At 32.4% G+C, this 15,554-nt stretch overlaps 1 protein-coding gene across 2 annotated transcripts in view; it reads right to left on the reverse strand.

The window, feature by feature from the left end:
• RASSF8 (ras association domain-containing protein 8) overlaps positions 1-9,227 on the reverse strand; it is a 204,355-nt gene extending 195,128 nt beyond the window's left edge. For both annotated transcript variants that reach the window (XM_080180126.1, XM_080180125.1), the window contains exon 1: positions 8,808-9,227. The gene's annotated coding sequence lies outside the window, so the exon portion shown is untranslated. The remainder of the gene's footprint in view (positions 1-8,807) is intronic.
• Between the last annotated feature and the right edge of the window lie 6,327 nt (positions 9,228-15,554).

A 15,554-nucleotide genomic window follows, 5' to 3' on the forward strand; every position in this document is an offset into this window, starting at 1 on the left:
TGAAACTTTTTTTTGGCCATCCAGCATCCTTGAATGACCCAACGGACCAAAATATAGAGTATTAACAAAATCGGAGAGGTATTGCAGAAAAGTGGTACATTTGGCAAATAATGCACCAAATATATCTTAGAAATCCTCACTGAATATATATCAGCTGTCTGTCTTCGATAGTACCTTTGGAAACATTTCCCTTTAGCGTTATCTATAATACAAAGTAGCTTGATGTCTGGCCGTCTGTCTGTCCGTCCCTTAAGATCTCGGTAACCACTGAACCGATTGGATTCTACTCTTCAGGGAATATACCTACTGGTCCTGTGGTGGTTTTAGATGCAGATGATACCAACTATTTGGTGCTGCACCACATGTACTACATTTTTTAAATTACCTCTTGGGGCACAGCCCCTAGAGGCTAGGGGCGAAGCCGCTAGTCTATAATACAAAGTAGAATGATGTCTATCCGTCTGTCCCTTAAGATCTCGGTAACCATTGAAAAATTCGGATTCTACTCTACAGGGTATATACCTATTGGTCCTGTGGTGGTTTTAAGCTATTTTCTTGGAAGGGGGGTAGGACACCCCCAACCCCCCCCCCCCCAAAAATGAACCCCCCCCCAAAAAAAAAAAATAAAGAAATTGTTTTTCGGCAGATAAATGGCAGGACCAAAATTTTTTTTTTTTAATTATCTCTTGGGGCAAAGCCCCTAGATGTTAGGGGCGAAGCGGCTAGTAATAATAATAATTGAATAACTATACAAATCTTTCGCGTTCTATTGTTTTTGAATATTTTTGTTACTACGCGGTTCAATCAAATAAATAGGTACAAGCTTTAGAAAAAAATAAATACAGTAAAATTATCGATCAAACATAAAGTAGGTAATATCCAATCTAAATGTGATAAACCTTACTCCCCCCCCCCCCTCCTTATCTTCCATTTTATAATTTTATAATTTTTCTAATTTTTCTTTGTATAAAAGACTCTTTGCTAAATTGATAATTTAATCCTAGATTTAAGGTGGTAATATAAAACAAAAACATTATCTAAATAAATAAAGATTTTAAAAAAAATCTTGCTCGACTATACTTTCCAGGAACGGGACGAGTTTCATCTATCTGAGGGTAGTAGGGAGGGCAAATTAAAGAGTTAACAGATCCTACCCATAGAAATCGCACATGATTGCAAGTTGCAACCAATATTTTTTCTTTTTATTAACTAAATTTAGAATTTAAGGAAATTGAGAGTATATCACCCCTTCCCCTCCAATGAGGGTAAGGGTACGTTTTAGCCGCATGTTTATAAATAAACAATAAAATAGTACATGAAGGACTGCTATCTCTAAATTTCTACCTATAAAGATAAGATAAGATAATCAGTTCAAAGTACAATGACCTAAACATAGATAAAGGATCAAGTAACCTTTAATAAGTAAATCAATTTTGAAATATAGAGGCTATCTTTCAGACAGTTCTTGCTCATTTTTGTGATTCAACAAGGGCAAGTTTGGGACCATGAAAAGAAAACGAAGTAGCAGGTTTCGTCGTATTTTCACAGAATTTGATAGGCTTATTCAAGTTAGGTTAGGTTAGGTGAATGCTAATGATTTTCCCGCAGGTTTAGGAAATAGGCCACGCAGGGTTAGAGCCCCACACAAGGGCTAGAAAGAGGAGAAAAGCTACTGTGAAAATACGACGAAACCCGCTACTTCGTTATCTTTCCATGATCCATAGCGGCTAACTTATAGGCAACACTTGCTAAGATTTTTACCTCGACATAAGCAAGTTTATTCTAAAAGTAAAAGAGCTTAGAAGACAAAACTAAAAAGAGCTAGACAGCTCGAGAGAAATTACAGTATGTTGAAGACATACAGACATAGTAACTCAACGAAGAGCTTAGATATTCAAAATATATGTGGAAAAAAGTTTAATTAAACTAAACCGATAGGTATTTCTTTTTTAAAAGTTCTGGATTAGCTTTAAAATTGTTAAATAAGTGTAAGAATAAATACCCGGTAATTAGAAAAGTTAATTTAGTTTATAATTAAGAACTATCAGGTGGAATATCATTATAAAACGGTCTGTATATAATGTTTTATTTTAACAACAAAAATAGCTGGTTGCGTAGCTTTACTTTAGGAGCTGCCCGTTGGTATGTCCTGATAATTTAACAAAAACAATATTTACTGAACTACTATAAAAGATAGATATCTCCGATTTTTGGTGCAGCCAGTTTTAATTCTGGCATTTTTAATGACATCTCTTGGGTTGCGCAACTTCTGTATATGTTATGCAATATCTATAGTTTGCGGGAATGTCGTCTAACAGTTTACTTTAGTTTCTTTTTAAAAGCGTACGTCCGTCACAAACGGATAGCTTATTTCGTTAATTTAGGCATGTTATAAATGTCCTATCGATTTCAAACTTTACATGGTGATTCCTTTAGTAATTAGGTACAATTTAGAAAGCGTATCAACTCTATAATCATTACAAGAATGTCCGTACGTCCATTTTAAACATGTTGATTTTTTTACTTTTGAGACAAAATTGACTGGAATATTAAAGAACTCACGAAATTTTTTTTAATGCCTAAAAACCATCCTAAATAATTAAACATACATAAACAATTGATAGTCTTTCAAAAAAAAATTCATTTAGTCATTAAATAATACAAAATTATTTTTTTTCGTTTTGACTTTAGCAACGCCATCAATTTTAACACATTGAAGAGGAGATACTAATTTTGTTCTAAAACGCACAATTTTCAGAGTTAAAACATGAGTAATACCTTAATCTCTTCCTTTAAACTTGCTTGAAAATCGAAAACCTTTAAATCAACACATTTATTAATGTGTAGGAGTACAGCTCTTCACAAGTCATTTTTACCTGGAGGTCGATTGTGGAAAAACCCCTGCCTAATATCAAATTTTTTTTTCATAAATGGAATAGTCTATACTTGGGTAAAATATGGTATCAATTTTAGATTGGAGACGTTATTCAAACTAGTTCTATAACTGATTAATCTGTTTCCAAAAATTTAGCTTTCTTTCTTTACACTTCTTTGTACTTTTTTTTCTTTTCAAAATGATAAAATGTTTTAACAAATAGTCTTAAATATATGAGGAAATATAGATAGAAAAGGATATCCAGGGAGTTTGGCTAAATCTTCCCTTATTACCTCTTAGCAGATGAACTATCCCTTCCTGTTAAACCTACATAAATGGAACACAAAAAAATACATTATGCATGAAAACAACTTTACAGTAGCGAAGCTACTTGAAAATTAATTTTGTTTAAACCATAGGGTGTGCTTTAGTTAATTATGAGAAAATATATCAACAGTAACGAAAAACTGCTGAGCTGCAAAATTGTTGTAATATTTGTTAATAGCCACAGCCAGCGGCTGGTAGTTTGCAGCTCAACAGTTTTTTGTTACTGTTGATATATTTTCTCATAATTAACCAAAACAAACCTCCCCAAAAAAAACAAGATTGCATGTTTAATTTTACAAGTTTAGCTGAATAATTGCACCAGTGGTCAGCCGCCAAACCGCCAAATTAAAAGTTTTGCAGAATATTTATAGACTGACCCATTGTATTATAATTCAGAGCTCTATCTTGAATATGGGCCTCAGAGCGCACTGTTACTGTGAAAGTGTACAACCCCCTTCCCCTTATTTTAAAAGCACAAAATCTATTCTGAAATAGACAAACGGACAAAGTGAGTTATAGAGCTGATTATCTGTTATCACAAGAAAGAAAAGAAAGAGCAGTCTGACCGCTACAGATGTGTTCTACTTAATTATGCTCCATATTTATGTGAATAGCTACAAGAATTTTCAGCCTTCTATCTTTTACAGGAGCTGAAAAATCACGATTCCACCCCCCCCCCCCCCCTAGATATACCACACTTTTCTGGGATCTTGCTGAGTCAAGTATCAACTGTTGGGAATATCAAAGGATGACTCCATGCAAAATTTGAGCCGGATCCGGCCAAAACCGGCCGTGAATTTTATGAAAAACCGGTTTTTTCCGGTTTTTAGGGGGTATCTGTAAATCGATTCAGCTGGAGCAAAACCGGTTAGAGGTACAAAAAATTTTACTTCACATGAAATTTAGCCAATGCAATTGCCTACAAAAATGTACTTCATCATCAACTTGATTGGACAACTCTTTCCCCTCCTAAATGTCCATTAAAACCTCGGAAACGGCAAAAATCGCCAAAAATCACGCCTTCGGCGGCAAATAACGGCTAAACGGTCAGCCGGAGGCGAATGAAACATAAATTAAGATTTGTCTGCCTCAAAAAGTTGTTCAACATCAAAGATATGCTTGAAGTCTCTAAAACGACTCATTTCCCTCCTTTAAGGGGAAAAACTGAAAAAACGTGATTTTCAAAAGTATGCCCACTTCGTGGGTGTGGGGGGCACTGAACCCGTCACCCCAGGGTCACCAAATATAAAGTCTAGGCGGCCCACAATGCTGAATTTTCACCAAGTGAAAGTCTTGTGTCATTATCTCTTATGAGAAAAAAGTTATTAATTAATTAAAATTTCAAATTGTGATTTTTTGATGGATTTCTTTGATGAAATGACAGGCCGGTCAATTTTTAGGCCATTTTTTGCGGTTTTTGGGCCGTCACGCCCAAACGGTTTGAGATAATCTCACGGGACCTTTGGCCCAACCTAAATCTGGTTATTTGTGAGGTCTAGGAAAAAAAACAGACTTACGCAAAAGATTATAATTATAATCTTTACACAGAAAAATGGCACGAGGTGAGGGTTTGAGGGGGCAAAATGAGCCGACCAGCGATTTTTGACGGCACGCAGCGACGTCGTGCTTCATCCAATCCGGGATTTTTTTTTCTTAGACCTTACAAATAACCAGGCTTAGGTCGGGCAAAAGGTCCCGTGAGATTATCTCAAACCGTTTGGGCGTGGCGGGCCGAAAACAGCAAAAAATGGCCTAAAAATTGACCAGCCCGTCATTTCATCAAAGAAATCCATCAAAAAATCGCAATTTGAAATTTTAATTAATTAATAACTTTTTTCTCATAAGAGATAATGACACAAGACTTTCACTTGGTGAAAATTCAGCATTGTGGGCCGCCTAGACTTTATATTTGGTGACCCTGGGGTGACGGATTCAGTGCCCCCCACACCCACGAAGTGGGCATACTTTTGAAAATCACGTTTTTTCAGTTTTTGCCCTTAAAGGAGGGGAAGGAGTCGTTTTAGAGACTTCAAGCATCTCTTTGATGTTGAACAACTTTTTGAGGCAGACATTTCTTTATTTATGTTTCATTCGCTTCCGGCTGACCGTTTAGCCGTTATTTGCCGCCGAAGGCGTGATTTTTAGCGATTTTTGCCGTTTCCGAGGTTTTAATGGACATTTAGGAGGGGAAAGAGTTGTCCAATCAAGTTGATGATGAAGTACATTTTTGTAGGCAATTGCATTGGCTAAATTTCATGTGATGTAAAATTTTTTGTACCTCTAACCGGTTTTGCTCCAGCTGAATCGATTTACAGATACCCCCTAAAAACCGGAAAAAACCGGTTTTTCATAAAATTCACGGCCGGTTTTGGCCGGATCCGGCTCAAATTTTGCATGGAGTCATCCTTTGATATTCCCAACAGTTGATACTTGACTCAGCAAGATCCCAGAAAAGTGTGGTATATCTACCCCCCCCCCCCCTCCCATCCCCGTTTTGTCTCTAACAGACGGACTAACAGATGGACATTTTAAATTTTAGAGTAGCTTTGCTACTAAAAGAAATAATACATTGTGAAAATTAGTTGTGAAAAATATAAGCGGCTTAACAGCAGTCCGACTGCTATGGATGTTTTATACTTAATTATGCTCCATATTGATTGAATGTTTACGAGAAGTTTCAGCTGCCGTTTCCGCCGACCAACGACTGCGGCGGCTGGCAGCTGCAAAATACAGCTGCGACCGCTGAAATTTATGTTTTGATATTTCTAATATAAAATTTTACATAAAGAAAAAATTTCCTAGAAAAAAATGTTCTTCTAGCTTCAAAAATAAGAAAATTACAGCCGTTTGAAATTTTTAAGTAAAAAAGGACCTAAAAACAAAGGTTGTTAAATAAAAGGGTGAAGGAAGCTAAAATTGACTTTGACTTATAAAAGGTCGAAAATTCATTATCAAACAGGGGACTTGCACAACAAAAATTACCCCTCTAACTCTAATAGGAACTGAGATAATAGGGGGGGGGGAGCTTTGAACGCCCCCCCCCCCCCCAACTTATTAAGGTACGGCAAGGCGCACGACTGTTAAAAGTTAAAAGGATGACAATATTCATTAAAGCAAAGCTCTTAAGATCAAAAAGAAATTGATGTAAAATCATGGTTGCCGTTTAAGATTTGTAATATTTACTATACCTTATACATATTGAGCTGTGAAGCATATCATGGATGCTTATATTCATCACAATCATTGGATCTTCGTTTAGGAAGGCCTAAACAGCTATTTGTTAAATCATTTTATCATTTTGACAAGAAAAAAAAGTACAAAGAAGTGCAAAGAAAGGAAGCTAGATTTTTAGAAAAAGATTATTCAGTTATAGAACTAGTTAGAATAACGTCTCCAATCTAGAATTGATACCATATTTTACCCAAGTATAGATTATTCCATTTATGAAAAAAAAATTTGATATTAGGCAGGGGTTTTTCCACAATCGACCTCCAGGTAAAAATGACTTGTGAAGAGATGTACTCCTACAAATTAATAAATGTGTTGATTTAAAGGTTTTCGATTGCCAAGCAAGTCTAAAGGAAAAGTTTAAGGTATGAATCTCATGTCAACTCTGGAAATTGTTAAAATGAGAACAAAAATACGGTTTTAACATTTTTGTGTTGGCAGCCATGGCTTCACCATAGACATTAAGAAAAATATAAAAATCTCTTTCAATTGTTGGAAAAAATATTTTTTTTCAACACACCATCATTTCTTAATGTATTTTTTATAATTAAGGATAGTTTTTAGGCTTTTTCCGTTCATGCGTGATTTTTTTGTATAAGGAAGTAAGAAGTGCTCTTTTATAACAATACATTTTTATGTGATCTAATCATCCGATTGATCTGATTTTCGATATGTTGATTCCTGGGACAACAATGTATAATGTTATAAGCATAGCAACTCTATAATATAGTCCTAGAAATGTAAGTATGTCCATAAACATTATCCTGTATCAAGCAGTTTCTCAACAAATTTACTCAAGATTTTGCTTTGACTCTTGCCTATACATTTTTATTCTGATTATTCAGTTCTGAAACTAAATAAGTGTTAATGTTCGTTTGTCCTACCGTTTCAGTGCTTCGCTTTAATGGATGTTGTCATCCTTGTTTAAAACATAAATGCTATTGCTTTCTATCTCAGTACTTAAGATTTCAATAATAAGGTTTATAGATAAAACAATGATGACAAAATCCATAAAAGCAAAGCTCTGAAACGGTAGGACAAACGCATATTACCTCTTGTAGAGTATAAGAACTGAATAAGCAGAATATGAATGTTAAGTCTAAACAAAATGGTAAGTAAATTTGTTTCAAACTGCTTAAATACCGAATATTGTTTAAGGACAAAATTGCATTTTTAGGTCAGGATTATAAAGATACTTCACTTATAATATTGTACCTTGTTGTAATAGAAATCAGTAGGTACTCCAAAAATCAGATGAATAGGATAATACTATCATACAAAAAGTTGTTGTTAAATTGTTAAAAGCAACATATTTTTATTAATGGACGCATAGACTTTCTGGAAAAGATTATAGATAGTCTACGCTTTCTTAATTGTACCTAACGGTTATAGGAATCATCATACACAGTTTAAAACACATTGGACAGTTCTAACATGCCTAATAAAACAATAAAAGTTAACCGTTTTACGAAAAAAGCTAACTGTCCCGGACGGACGGACCGACCCTAATAATAGAAAAGCTTTTCTTTAATAATGTAAAAGTAAAGTAGGACAGTAATTACATTCCTATTTATTGTAAAAAGAAAAGAAATATAATAATTAATTTGAGCAATGAAATATTATTAATTATATATAAACAAGGATGAATGTCAGCATTTCCAGAGTTTCATATCACTCCAGAGGATCTTTTTAAGTATAATTCCCATAAGTATAGCTAAAAACACCTAACCAAGACTTAATTCACAGGGATCTAATAAATATAGATATACATCCCTAATGATGGTACAAAAAATTATCCCTTCTGTAGATTAAAATTAGTGGTTGAAACGTTTAAACATTCAACTTAATGAACAAACCAAACAAAATTCACTAAAGTACCTAAATTTGTTTAGCCAACGAATAAGACTAAGTTAAAACAGAATTAAACAGCACATTGTCCCCTCCCTTTCTACAAAATTCAAGCTTAATGACAATTAATAATCATTAACCAGGTTAGCCAGGTATATAGCTACCAGACAGACAGATAGACAATCTCATAAAATTGGAAAACCCACACTATTAACTATCATCATATTAAAGAAACAGGATGTCTAGGAGTCAGTCTGTCTCCGTAGGATCTCGCTAACCGCTGAACCGATATAATAATCCTTTATTAGAGTCCTCTATTATTAAAATAAAAATGTCATCATAAATTTTATTATGATTTGGATTATTTTCATTGCTGAATGGATCGAAACATAAAAAAACTTCAGTTGCCCTAACACGGTTCCGTAGATGTTGACTTTTTGTTTTTAGAAAATCAATTAATGCATGATGATGTTGTCCTATTGATTTGAAACATGTTTATATGTATCATAATTGTTAAATAAAAACTTACCTTTATTTAAGTTTTAATTTTTTAGAAAATCACTATTACAAATTAGTTATCTTTTAAAATATCACTTTATTTAAAAACTTATAACTTTATATATTTTGATTTAATGATAATATATGATTATTTTTTTCACTTTTTATTTATTTTGGTTTTGTTTGAAACTTTCACTTTTGAATTTTATCACTTTAGAAATATTTTAAAATTTAATCACTTGAAAGCCTTTTAAAAGGCTTGTTATAATTTCTTAATCACTATTTTATTTAATATTTATTCTTGTAAATATCAACATTATAGATATTTTTGTGTACGAAGGGTATTTATAGCAGGGAAGGGGGTGAATCGTATATATATTTGTGTATAGAGATGCTACTGGCTACAAGTCAAGTTATCAACTAGTCTGTAAGTGTAAACATGGTTCCCGCATTTCTTCACTAAGAATTTTCCCATATTTTACAAAAACATATTCTCGGATTTTTTTCTCTGAAATTTAAAGAAAAATAATGAAAACTTTTAAAATTTATGGTCTGTTGCTTCTTTTTCTGTGAAGATTCGGAAGAAACAGAAAAAAATATCAAAATTTCTAATTTTAAAGCTTTTATTCAATAGTATTGTACTAATACTCTTAATTAAAAGTAAAAATAAATTATAATTTTCATATTTATTAATCAACTGTCTATTATGAAATTAATTAGAAAGGGTAATATTTTTGATATTTTATTGAATGAAAGTTTTGGGAACCCTGCCTTGACGGGCCCGTGTAAGGCAGGTAATTCAAGCCTAGTACGGCACTCTAACAAAATTATAATTCATTCGCAAAACCCTACTCGGCCGGTCCACGGAAAAACAGGGTGCATTACGTAGTGAGAGAAATGCTTCTCTTTACTTGCTCCGTTGTTGCCTCTATTTTCTTGCTCCGTATTCACTTCTCTACTCCCTACCTCTCTAATTTTCACTTACTTTCAATATATTGCACCTCTGAATTCTACAATATTGCCTCTTTGTCATAAAAAGAGCACCAACAATTGTAAAAAAATTCTAGAATGTGTTTTTAACTCAATTTCCTCTGGTTTAAAATCACAGTGGAACAAATTGGCTAACAAGTAAAATTTTATAAAACTCAATGTCTAATACAAGCTTGTCACAAACATTGAAACCTTGTAGAAAGTACAGGTAGAAAGTCGCCCAAAAATCAGACACATGACATCATAAAAATGAGGGCATTATCTAACTCTTTTTAACGGGTCTTATTTCCTACTTCTCCTCTCATTTTCCTCATTCTTATGAGCTAAACTAGGAAGGTTGTATTTAAAATTTTTAAATATTTAGACCCAATTTTATTATAGAATGCAGAATAATTCTAGATTATAGACTTGCACATACTAAAATTCTTGTGTTGGAGCTTATATTTAATTATTTACAGTACTGCAGTTGTAATATAATCCTCTTAGCATTTTCCTTTCTTATACAGTTATAGGAATTTGAGAAATCTGATTTATTGTGAAAAGTCTTTATTCTTCATAATGAGACCATGAAACAGTATGAGGTAATTTATTTCTATCTACTATTCATGATAAGATTTTTTTTAAATGACATATGGTTTATAGTCCTTGTTTGAGGTCTGAGCATATGTAGAATGTTGTTTAGTGCTGTCTGAGATCTGGACTAAAGATAAGTTTTCTTTTTCTTACTTCAGTTGTCAAAATCCAATTATATTTCATCATATTAGAAAAATTCATAGTTGAATGGGACAACGGTAAGTTTGTTTAATTGACAAGCCTTCTATCCCTTCAAAAATAGTTACCATATGTAAAATTATTTACTAGTAGGGTAAAATAGATTTACAATAAATTTTCTAATCCCTAATCCCTGTTAAAAAAATACATCAATATGATATTCTGTTTCGGTACAACGGCATTTGGCTGGCCGTTTACCAGATCTTTACGTACAGACGTACGAAACCTGCTACTTCCCACAAGAGACAAAACCAGCATAGTTACTAATACAATTTATTGTATGAAAACGGTCATGCTGAAATAGAAAATAACAAAATTAATAATCAAATATTAAAATGTTAAATACATGATAAAATAAATCTTGTAAAAGAGAATAAATCTTTTCTTATTTGGAACAATCGTCTTTTTTAATAAAGTAAATATTCATTATGAGAGGTTGCGTGACTTTGAAATTATATTTTAAAATATATAAAAATGCTAAGGTTACTTTTTTGCTTAAAATTAATCAAAATTAAATACGAGTTTGAAATTCATAAACAAAATCATTATAGACTATGATTAAAATATTCTGATACAAAAATAAATTAATTACTTGGTCTAATTTAAGTAAAAATGAAAGATTAATTTGCCGTCTTTAAAATTCACTCCATTCCATTAAAAATGCTTAAAGAAAGAATTCTTACTGAAGTTTTTGTTCCTGTAAAGCCGGGAAGCACTCAAAGGTATTTTTCAGTACGGACAACACCACAATTCTGACTATACATGGTTTTTTATCACGCAGATAATCCGCACATTTTGAAAGAAAGATTAAAGATGGCTACGCTCGCTTTGTTTATGGTCCATGCGCAAGCATTGTTTTGAATGCCGCGTCCAATTATGAACATTTGAATCTCACCGCTTTCCAAACTGACATTAATGTTAAGGAAAACAAAAGGATAAAGGTTCGAGTTCACAAACGCATCACACTATTATACTTCCAATACATATTCTGTTTACTTTGTATCTGCCATGAGAACAATACATTATTCATATTTACGATGCAGTATAGGAAAAAAACCTGCATCAAACATGAAAAGAACTTGCTCAATATAAAATAAATTAAATATTACAAACATCATTGTATGTTTAGTTTTCAATTTCTCATTACCACTGTAAACAAAAGGCATAGTAGGTGTTCAATGGTTTATATATATATAAATAAATATAAATAAAAATCATAGGTCATGAAACTAATCCTATGTTTTTGCATTGAAAGATAAATACCACTCTTATTAGTTGTTTTTCTTCCTTTTTCTTTCTAAATAATTTCAATTTTCTCCTGAGCTGGATCTTTAAATCATTTCAATGGTGCGCTAAATCACCCCGCGCACCATTGAAAAGATTTGAAGATCCAGCTCTGGACACCTTTGAAAATATCCATATTTCTCCAGCTTATTTTCTTGCATTGTTCTCAAAATATGTTTTAGCATAAGAAACGTTCTATTATAGGTTGAAACCTTTTCTATTAAATAGTTTTATTATTGTTTTGTAAAAGTGTGGAATCAATTTTAAAATTAAACCTGTGAGGTATTTTTATATTTATTCTTTAGATTTGAGAATATTACTTTAACTTATTGCAGCCATCATTGTTTATGCTAAAGATTCTTTAATTACTTAATTATATATAGCAAATTAACTTTTTATTATGAAAAAAATCTTCTAAATGAAATTTAACATGGATAAAGATTTTTTTTTAATTTAAAAGTTTTAAAACTTTTATTCAGAATTTTTTGGTGTCCAAAAAACAAAGAGGGAAAGAATTGACAATAAAAAATATAATATTTCTAAACATTACCAAGGCCAGGAATGAACTGGGAGAAAAAAGAATGGATCGTGATAGCTCATCCTAAATTTTGTTTTCTGTTTATATATCTGAGATAATTTTCTATGATTTGGTTGGGAATAGATTTTATTGCATTTATATAACGCAATTTGTAAAAGTCAATTTAAATTTTAGTTCATTATTCAATTTGCCTATACATCCGTGGAACCTATACCAATTTTTCAAAAATTGTTGTATGGCCCTACTGATTGAACTAAAGCAGGTTTGAGTATCTACCTATCTCTTCACATAGGTGAGTTTACGCTACTCTCCCCTTTGTTGACGAAAGTTCCGAGATTCACCCCCTTTTCAGTAATGCCTCTATTTTGCAGTTCCCTTCCTTCATACGTGTGTGTGTGTGTTTCTGCTTTCCTTCGTAAACACACACACACACTTACTCTCTCTTCATATCTGATTTTCTTTCCCCACCTCCCCCGGCCCTTTCTCTACAGGTGATTCTCCCCCTATGCACAATGACACTTTTTGATACAAAAATGCAAAATAAATAATTTTAAGAAATAATTTTCTTTTTCAAAAGTCGAATCTTTTGGAATTTAAGCATTTTTTGATAAAAATAAAATGAAATTTGAAAATATCCTGTTTTATTCTATTGTTCAACAAGTGTCAGAAGTGCATGTGTGAGTGTGTTAGAGTATGTGTGTGCGCGTAAGGCAGTAAAATAGTTGAGAGTAGCTTAGAGTGTTAATTCTAATTCCCCGGAAAATTTTAAAGAGTTAAACTTAATGAAATATTACAGGAACAATAATGTCCATAAGTAGCGTCTTGTTGTTTATTTAACTACTTTGGGCTAAAACTAATTTTATATATTTACAAGTTGCCAATAAATCACTTAGTATGACTTTTTTGTAGTCAACGCAATTTTTTGTCTCCATTAAAATATGTCCTCACTTGTGGACAAAGTATAAATTATAGATTAGATGCGTTAGGTCAGCTTATTCACTATATATATCTTGAATAGAAGCTAAGAAAAACCATTTCACACAAAGAAATTTGATATTCCTCAAAACAATAGTCATACTGACACACCAATTGAGTTATAGAGTAGTAGCCAGCAATATTATTCACAAAATATTAGCTGTGTATATAGGATACCAGCCATGCAAATATAATTTAATAGCCAACCAATTTTAAAACAAAAAATAAGAAAAAATATTATTTTTTGGGGGGATGATTTTTTCTAGGGGCGATTTTTCTTGGGAAGGTGGTGATACCCTCCCTCCTAATAGTTGTAAATCTTCCAAGGACCTGTAAGAAGCTACCATGTAAAGGAGAACCATGTCGGTTCAGCGGTTAGCGAGATCCGTTGGTACACACAAACAAACAGATAGACATCCTGCTACTTTATTGAAAGTCTATCTTAAAAAGTACCCGAGAAATTCATGTTTTTTAAGGAAATGTTTTAGGTTAAAAACAAAGGTTCTCTAAAAACATACATACCTAATCAAAAAGGTTAAGTAACTTTTTTTGTGATATTAAATCATAGTTTGTATATGTTTGGTTTATTCTAGCGGCTATTCCTTTAGAGGCCTCTTGAAGAAGGTTCGAGAGGGCATAAGTCGACCCTCCACTTTACATTTGAGTTTTATGTCAAAAAGTAAAGTAGTAGTAATTTCTATAGGAGAGGATCGAGGAACTCTCCTCAAATGTTTTAAAAACTTTACTTGCACCAATATAAAGCTTGACTTTTCAGGAGAACCATGCCGATCCAGCGGTTAGTGAGATCTTAAGCTACAGATATAAAGACTGAAGACATCATATTACAATTTTATATAAGGATGAATGAATTGAAATGTAGAAATTATCTTCAACCTAAAATTATCTTTTAACAAGATTATCCTTTTTATTCCAAAGATATATGTAGAGGTAGTCTTTTAAATTCATTTTATTTGCGTCTGCTTAGCCAAAGTCGATTGTACTCCTTTGAGTAAGGTAAAAATTTTCAGTATCGCTTTGAAATGATTAGAGGTTTAGAACCGGTTATTAGCACTACTGAAAAGTGTGGTTAGCATTGTATTATTTCCAGTTTACTACAATCATGAACAATGTACAATAAGAAGATTAAAACCGGTTTATTTAGCCCGTGCCTTTGTCATCTTAGGGCTAAAAAACTGGTTTTAAAATTGTAGATTTTTGTATCTGCAAAAACTAATGTAGACATTCTTGTAAAAATTATAAACTTTTAAAATCATTAAACAAGAACCCTTATGTCCAATAGTAACAAAGCTGTTTAAAGTAAAAGTCAAAATATATTTAGAGTAAACAAATAAACATTTACACTTGTAGAGTTTCAGAACAGAATGTACAAATATAAATATATAAGTTTTGACAAAATTATACGTAAATTACAGAATACTGTTTAAGGACATACTGACATGTTTAGGAATTGATTAAAGAGATGCTTTGCTTTTAATATTGTACCTTATTGTAATAGGAATCAGTACTCCAAAAATCAAATCAACCGAATGATAATATTACATAAAAAATTGTTGTTAAAAAGTTAAACATCAACATGTTCAAAATGGATGTACGGCCATTCTGGTAACAATTATATAGTTGCTACGCTTTATAAATCTTTCCTAACTACTACAGGAATCATTGTGCAAAGTTTGAAATCGATAGGACAATTCTAACATGCCTAAATTAACGGAAAAAGGCTATCCATTACGGACGGACGGACCGACCCTAATTATAGAAAAGCCTTGCTTTTAAAAATGTTGTCAAAAAGTAAAAAAGCAGCATGTTTAAAATGGACATACAGACTTTCTGGTAACAATTATAGAGTTGCTACGCTTTCTAAATTGCACCTAACTGTTATATGAATCATCCTGCAAAGTTTGAAATTAATAGGACAATTATAGCATTTCTAAATTAACGTAAAGAGCTAACTGCTTCAGACGAACCAACCATATTATGGGAAAACTTCACTGTTAAAAATAGTATTTTGTCTTCCTTTATCTATAACCCTGTACTATGCATATTGCATAATTGACAACATCGCAACACACTATAATAAAATCATTAAATCAGGGATGTGAGGATTGTCAATGGCATTACTAAATTAATGATATTTTTAAAGTAAAAGGATCTCTGTCTGTTTGTTTGTCTGCCTGACTGATGGATTTCGCTAACCGCTGA

This window comes from Acartia tonsa, chromosome 12, assembly GCF_053477335.1.
Source record: "Acartia tonsa isolate MP-2025a chromosome 12, ASM5347733v1, whole genome shotgun sequence".
NCBI lineage: Eukaryota > Metazoa > Arthropoda > Copepoda > Calanoida > Acartiidae > Acartia > Acartia tonsa.